The sequence below is a fragment of the Glandiceps talaboti genome, chromosome 16, assembly GCF_964340395.1.
Source record: "Glandiceps talaboti chromosome 16, keGlaTala1.1, whole genome shotgun sequence".
Classification (NCBI taxonomy): Eukaryota; Metazoa; Hemichordata; class Enteropneusta; family Spengelidae; genus Glandiceps; species Glandiceps talaboti.
The window spans coordinates 16,115,115-16,123,294 of record NC_135564.1 but is presented as its reverse complement, the minus strand read 5'-3'; positions in this window follow the sequence as shown (position 1 = coordinate 16,123,294).

Sequence of the window (8,180 nt, the reverse complement as noted above, 5' to 3'; positions counted from 1 at the left end):
ATACCAGATTACTGTTCATCTGGCACACCAACACCAACAACAAGAATCCACAAAACTGAAACACATGCACGAACGAATACACACATAAACTTACAAACAAGCAAACAAACAAATAAACAAACAAGCACGCAAGCAAGCAAACAAACAAACAAACACACAAATATACATACATACATACATACATACATACATACATACATACATACATACATACATGCATGCATGATGCATGCATGCATACATACATACATACATACATACATACATACATACATACATACACACACACACACACACATACATACATACATACATACATACATACATACTTGCACGCCTACCCACCCACCTACCTACCTACATGCATACATACATACATACATACATACATACATACATACATACATACATACATACACACACACACATACATACATACATACATACATACATACATACATACATACATACATACATACACACACACACACACACACACACACATACGTCAGTAGATTAGATAAAGTAAGTAAGTGATAAAATATCTGACAACTTCCACTACGACTGACGGAAACAGTTGGCGTCACTGGCTATTTGTGAGAATCAACAGTGTACGAAGACGAGCCGATGTAATAAGTGGGCAAGAAGGATCATGGAAATGATACACTTCACTACTGAACGAAATGGAATTTTGAGATCACTAGTATTTCTCAGCCATCGTCGTCATACAGTGATCCCTTTCTAGGACACCTATTCACATCTCACTGACTCTTCAATCAGTGAACTAACTGTTTTCTCATTCAACTTTAATCACTTGGCCTTAGTAATCATCTTCTTCATGACACTTTTATTGGTAATACTTGAAGTTCATAAAAAACACCCATAACTCAAACATTTCGCCTATGCATTTTCAAATAATTTATTACAGTATTTCTAAACTAGAAATGGTGACGTGTACATTGCAGGGTTAAGTCGTCAAAATTTCCAATTTCCGGAATCCCTTTTGTAATTTGTCATAATTTTGGTTCAGAATAGAAGGACCCATCTGTAATGGAGATGAATTCGGTAAATTCCAAACGGTAGATTATCGGATTCCTATATGTCAGGTCTGGTCACAAACTTGAAGGGCAGATTATTTCGACAATAAAAGATCTCTGATTTTAAGATGTTGTATAGGTGCACTAAAATGATGAAATTTTTGACTGATAAAGCCGATCAAAATATGAATAATATTAGAAAGAGAACAAACGAGGTCTATGCGACCAAATTCATTAATTAGGCAGACAATCAGTCTACATTTACAGTGCTCTAATTCGTAATTTTATCGACCAATCAAGGTCTAGTTTGCAAACGTTGTGGGGAAACAGGTTTTATTGAAATGGTAATGAAGATTTGTGGCAGTTTTATGAGCTTGACTATTGCCACGACGGTTGAATCTGAGCTGGCTCATGATCAATCTCCTCGTTTGAGACAATCGGTATATTTTGCGATGCCACCGACATGGGTTCTGGGCTTGCAAGTTGATGGCATTTCTAGTTCTTCTAAAGTGGGACCAAAGACTCCAGTGATTGATGACTCTACAATAGGAAGTCACATTATTTCAATCATGTATAATTGTATACATTTTATACGCCGATCAGGAAATTAGACCGCCACAGATAATTAAATAGCAGAAATAGTTCAAAAAATTTTTGAAACTAAATCGTGGTCATGACGATGCAGATTGGGCGTCATGTTTACCCTAACACTCGCGATATGAAAGTACTTTGGAAATAAGGTTGCGGTCGATGATAGCAATAGCGAAGGTTGGAAACATCGGGATGGATGATCACTACTACGGTAGCAGCGCAACATATAGTTACTGAATACGGTCAACAACAGAAACAGTTATCACTTCGGAGCACGGTGCATCATATATACCTCAACATACACATGCCATATCTTTCCTGTGTAGCTTTGACTGAGTCTCCAGGATAGTCCACGAGCAGTACACGATCAAGAAAAAGTAGTTCCTCCAAGTCGTCAAAAATACGTGATTTTGCAAGATATTCTTATATTTGACGATTTACAATTCGTAATTACAAAAGTCTATCTCCTATTACATTAATATTCATTCAGCATATAATTCATTATTACATTTGGAATTAAATGGGTCTGAGCGTTTTCACCTTATGACCGGTAGAATAATCACGTATAGCAGGAAAGAGATTTTTTTTTAAATGTATTATCCTGCAATCCGGCGCAAACACCCATAATTGTATGTCTGAAGACATGATCACATTGTCATGTTTTATCAGACCTTCCCCTACCTCAAGCCTTTTTCAGTAAGCAGGACCAAATTTACCTGTCATTCCGTGCGTGGCTGTCACTCTATCCTTGAAATATTATTACATTGGAATATTTAGACGGGATATCAAAGTTTAACTGCCAACGAAATGAATTTTATGTTATGACTGACGAGGTCTCGTTAAATTCTCAATGATGTCAAAAAATTAAGAGAGTTTATACAAAGATTATTTTGAATCTAGTGTTAGGACTCATTAAATTCACATTCGCTACTTTCCCCACCTATACAAAACTGGGACAAAAGGGGGAAATGAATAATTAATTGTAGAATAAAGAAGAAAAATGTTCCTGACGGTAATGTCCTGATATACTTGTGCTGTCCCCCTAGCTCACTCTACATCCTTTAATTAATCAGAGAGGAAACATGAAAACTCCATTTAAGTTATTCTTTGGATCGATGGTTCTGCTTATACGTTTTGACAACATAAATATATCACACGTTAGTTTTAGATTACCGATCAGTCACCATAACCGAATTCTAATGAAAGATACTTGTACCCAACATTAAATCTTAAATCGTTAATTTGTCCATCCAAAATATGTTCAAGTTAGTTTGTCGTGATGAAATAACATTCAGGTCCCCGGATGACAGCAGGGATTATGTGAAGGGACCATAAGACTCCGATAAAATGCGCTGGCTGTTCGACAGGCAACACACAAATATGGCAAACGTTAGGCTCCGCGGAGAAAAAGTTCGCTCAAACTTTTGCTGTTAGTGTTACATTGTTCAAGAGCTGAGAACATCTAGTTCCTATATAGTATCATTACAATTTACACCTCAACTCACAGTATAGTCAAAACCGTTACTCTAGAAGTCATGAGATGCATGAGATGTAATTTAAAATTCATCCACAGCCACACACACAGTCATTAACACCATGTCTTTGTTAATCAATCACAAAATTCTAACCAATAACACAGTCCCTCACAAAGTTAGTGTTTATTGGGGCTGTTATGTAATGTCCAAATATGGTATATTTGTCAGCTCGGGATGCTACTTATACACTGTTTACATCACTATAGCAGTTAGGGTTCACTGCACTGATTGGATGAACAACGTTTTTGTGCTGATTGAGGGATTGTGACCAGACGTGGTTTAGAAACCACGTTGGCATCCAGACTTGTAGACAGTGATTGTCAACACAACCAGAATATGTTCTTATCAAACCATGCACGAATGGACACACATGTCAATGAAGCTACACAATATTAAGTTTCAAACTGTGTCTATACATTATTGTATAACTGATATTTGCAATCAATCAACTATTAGGCAGCTATAACTGTTATGTCAACACAATATTCCATTTATTGAAGTATGTATTAGTAGCAATTATTTTCATAGACAAGGGTCGAACGAGTTTATCCAGTCGAACTACTTCTAAATGATTGGAACACATGAAGGCTATACTAACTTTGGATGATTTTTGTCAGCGATTTAAGTCCACTGAATCAAGTACTAAAATACAAAGTGAATAGGGCCCAAAATCCAATTTATCACTTTTTGTTGACCTTAAGTATGTCGCCCTAGAGTAGAAAGTCATATTTGTATTCCGAACACATATGTGTACGCGTCATAAACGTACATATGAAATATGTGAACATATTGCAACATAAACGTACAACTGACATGTGAGCAAATTGATATGATGTAGGGGTAGAGCTGGAATGTGTTGTACAAGTTTAGCTGAAATATAATGTGAGCGACTTTGTAAACCTGAAATATGTTAGCATCTTAGTGTACATGTATAGCTGAAATATGTTAGTAATTCAATTTACGCGTTTTACACATATGGCTTCAATATGCAAATCTATGCAAATCAATGTACAGTACAGGTTGTAAACGTATAGCTGCAATACGTTTGCACCTTAGAACGCACGCTGTAAACGTGTTAAATTTTATGACTGAGATTTGTGAGCACTGTAGTGTAGGATATAGTTGAAATATGTTAGCGATTCAGTCTACACGTGTACGCTGTCATCACACAGCTGATATATATATGCTAACTAAACGTTATTATCCTGAGAAGGGTTTTACAACATGTGCACCAGTGGCAGTTTTAATAATCATGCTATTTTAGTTAAGCTGGGTTCACATCTTGCGAGGATTATCAAGAATACGGTGAAAACATCGGAATATAGATGTGTTCATAACTTCGCTACATAATTTAGAAGTCAAATATATACGTGCTTCTCTACAAAGATTGTGTTCTGTGCAACACAGTCCCTCGGAGGGTTCGTGTTGCAAACGTAACATACACGTGTTGTTTGGCATATAAAGGGCGCCATATCACAATGATATATGGAAGATTATGAGCGATTATTCTTATATTTCATGTTTTCTCAGTTGGCATATTAATCATACAAAGAAACTGCGATGCTGACGAACTCGAAGTCATTCATTATTATCGACAGGTTGCCTACCAGCGGCCAGATTTATAGACGTATCAGTTGTATCCCTAGAGATTGAAGTACACAGACTCTAGGTCTTTCTCTTCTGGCACCACAATCACATCTGTCTTTGAGAAAAGGACTTTTTTGTTATGCTAATCTAGCAAGTAGGAGTTGAACGAAACGAAGATTTAATAATCTTAAATACACGATCAAAAGTATCATAACTAATCAATAATTGTTGATCTGACAAAGTCAAACTTGAGATTCATATTTTTGAATCAGAGTAATGCATATAAAACTCTTGTTCACGTCGATTCATGTCTTTAAGAGAGTATACATTTATTTCACAGTAACGCATTTGAGTTTGATGAAATGACGAATTCTGGGTTCTTCAAAAAATTACATCATCGAATCGTCCTATAGAACTATATGCAGTGCAACAGGAGATGATTACATATCTAATTTCAGTGCCGACACAGAGACTATTCAGAAAACATAACTACCTGAACTAGACACTCACACATGGGGAAAAAAGAAACACAAACCAAACAATTCTATCTACCGCACAAATTCTAAAATTGATCGTAATCGGAACCACACAATGTTTTATGCCTTACCGTGGTGTTACCTCGTATAAATGATAGACATATTTCAACGACAGACTACCAATACCTGTGACACCACACACCTGGGCCATACTACAGCAGGATCATTTGCATAATCGCATAGAAAAGTGCAGAATAGTAGAAACAGGCCATCGAGGAAATGATTACTCGTGTGGACTTGATAATTTTTTTATGGTATCAATTGTGTACTTTTCTATTGACAAGTAACATGCTATGATCACTTATCTTTGTCAATACCTCAACTTTGCACTGCATTTCTATAACTCTTTAGTTTGTACTTGAAGTTATTGATCCGTCAGTGATGGTGCGAGGAATGTCATGTCCCATGAGTGAAACGGCAAGTTAACCCCGATTGCACTGTAAGCAATTCTTCACATGGGGAAAAGACAGCGTAGGGAAAATTTTCAGAGTTGGACTGTGCCAATTTGGTAAAGAATTTCATGTACAGTTCATTAGCCTGAAGTGTGGCATTAGATTGCAATTTTCTTCATTCAGCCAACGAGTCGAAACGGCAAACCACTTAGGACAGTAATATTTTTTCGAATAAAGACATACTGAGAAACTGTATTACATGATACCTGCGCAAACATAAGTTACGAAAAATCGGGAAGAGTAATGACGACATGAATGTTTTCACCTATAGTTCGAGCAGGACAGAACGAAATATATAGATGGGCGATATTGTGACGTAGAACAACCGGGGTTTACATCCAATATTTTTTTATCGAACGAGTTCAACTTGGCTTCCGTGTGGTATAATAAAGAAAGGACTATTAAAAGTACCGCACAAATAAAAACTTTTAAATTTATACATCTGGTGATTGTAAACGTAAATTGGATAACACAAAGCCACAGCAAGACTTACAAAGAACATGCTGTTAGTTAAATTGCACGGTAGAATGCACCTAATTAGTGTTACAATACGTTAAGAGGCAAAGAAATTGTCGTTCTGTGAGTGGTTGGAATAGAATAAACTAGGGATAAATGAATCCTATCAATCATAAAATGTTTTAGTTCTGTAATTTATCGATTTAGACTACATGAGTAAGTGAATATACAGAAACCATTTATAGTCTCCTCGTGTTATTAAAGTGGAATATATCAGAAGAGAAGTTTTAAGAGGAAAGTGGAAACTTTAGTAGAAAGATTAGACAGGGGACTACCTTGTGTCAGACATGATAAACTTAGATATCTAGCCGTGTCTTTTACACAATGCATGTCAGGTCAAGTCAGGTCGTGTCGGATATGATCGGTGAGAACACAGCCCCTGTCCTCCTTAGTCTATCATGGTAAGATTATGAGAGCACGTCCCTCGTGAATTTATTTCGTAAAAAACCTAAATATGTATACTCTGTATCAGTTAGAAAACTTTCACAACTCCCATATGAAGGTAATCAAACTGGTTGGTGTGGCCAAAACTTATTTGGAGCACTGTGGCGTTGACGTTGACAAGGTTGGTTGAGTTCTATGTCGTATTTCGAGGTCTAAAATAATGATATATATTCACACCTGCACCTGAGGTTAATTGGTTGTTAGTATAAGATTCTTGTTGCTAGTTGTTCAGCACACAAATACAGAGAGGCTAGTTTCTTGCAACCATTGCCATACTTTTAGCGGGCACGCGTGTAGAAAGCAGTAACTATAGCAGTTGTTATGGTTCTGCTATCTTTGTCCGCCCCAGTTAAAAGTTCCAATCCTTTCCCCACCCCCTCCTCTTAACATAGACTTTCTCGTCTGGATACGCGTAATAATACGAATTAATGGTCTTGAATTTGGCAGTTCCTCTCAGAGCCGAGGGAGTGGAATATGTGCAAAATATTCTAACTATAGGTTGATGGCAAATGTCAAGTTGAGAAAAGTCGTCAAAATAGTACAGATAACACATTAACTCTGTGCCTAAGCATATTGAACATTCGTGGGACTACGACTTACGGGGTTTCGAAAACAAGCACGGAATATATAACCCATGAAGTCGACGTGACTCTAGGAACTGTCATTTTTTTGTTTCATCTTAATCATTACATTGCATTGCTTCCGGATTAATAACTGGCGCCACCCTCCGGGTTTACGAGATCCCAAGGCTATTAAGGAGGTTCGCCATGTCTATACGTTGAAATCACGAATTTTTCAGACCATCCTCCCTCTACCTTAATGCTTATTAAGGAGGTTCATACGGTAACAGGCACGTACATTAAAAGCAATTTAATAGTGATCGTGCGTCTTAAAGATATATTCAGTTCCGTTGCTCTACTCGCTTCCTTTGTTGTGAGAATTATGATAGATATGAGATGAGACAAACAGTTTGCGATAACTCAAAGCAGTGACCTTTGTGGTGTACTTTTGTATACTCCACATTTGGTAATACTTCCAAACTAGAGAGTGTATAGAGTTTCAATCAGAAGGCGAGATGTTTTGTTTTTACGTTTCACATAATGTGTTACAAATTACACATACACAAGGCACTGATAGCGTGCGCAGTATATAATGTTACATTTTACCTCACTATGAACACAAATCACTACCATTCTCAAACTAATATTCTGTGGAATTCGCAGTGAGATAAAATATAACATTTTATGTGCGCTTGTGCTATCACTGTTTGTATTTTGTTTGTTTAATTCGTATGAAAAACATTGTGTGAAATGTAAAAAACGCTGCGCGGCCCATTTGAAATTTATACTCTCCCCAGTTTAGCAGTAAAATTCATTTAAAATATAGTTCCATGAAAACACTAAGTGAACAACAGCGCCTACTGAATACTACAATTCAATCCTTATATATATCATCTAAATGAAAGCCTATGCCCATAGGAAC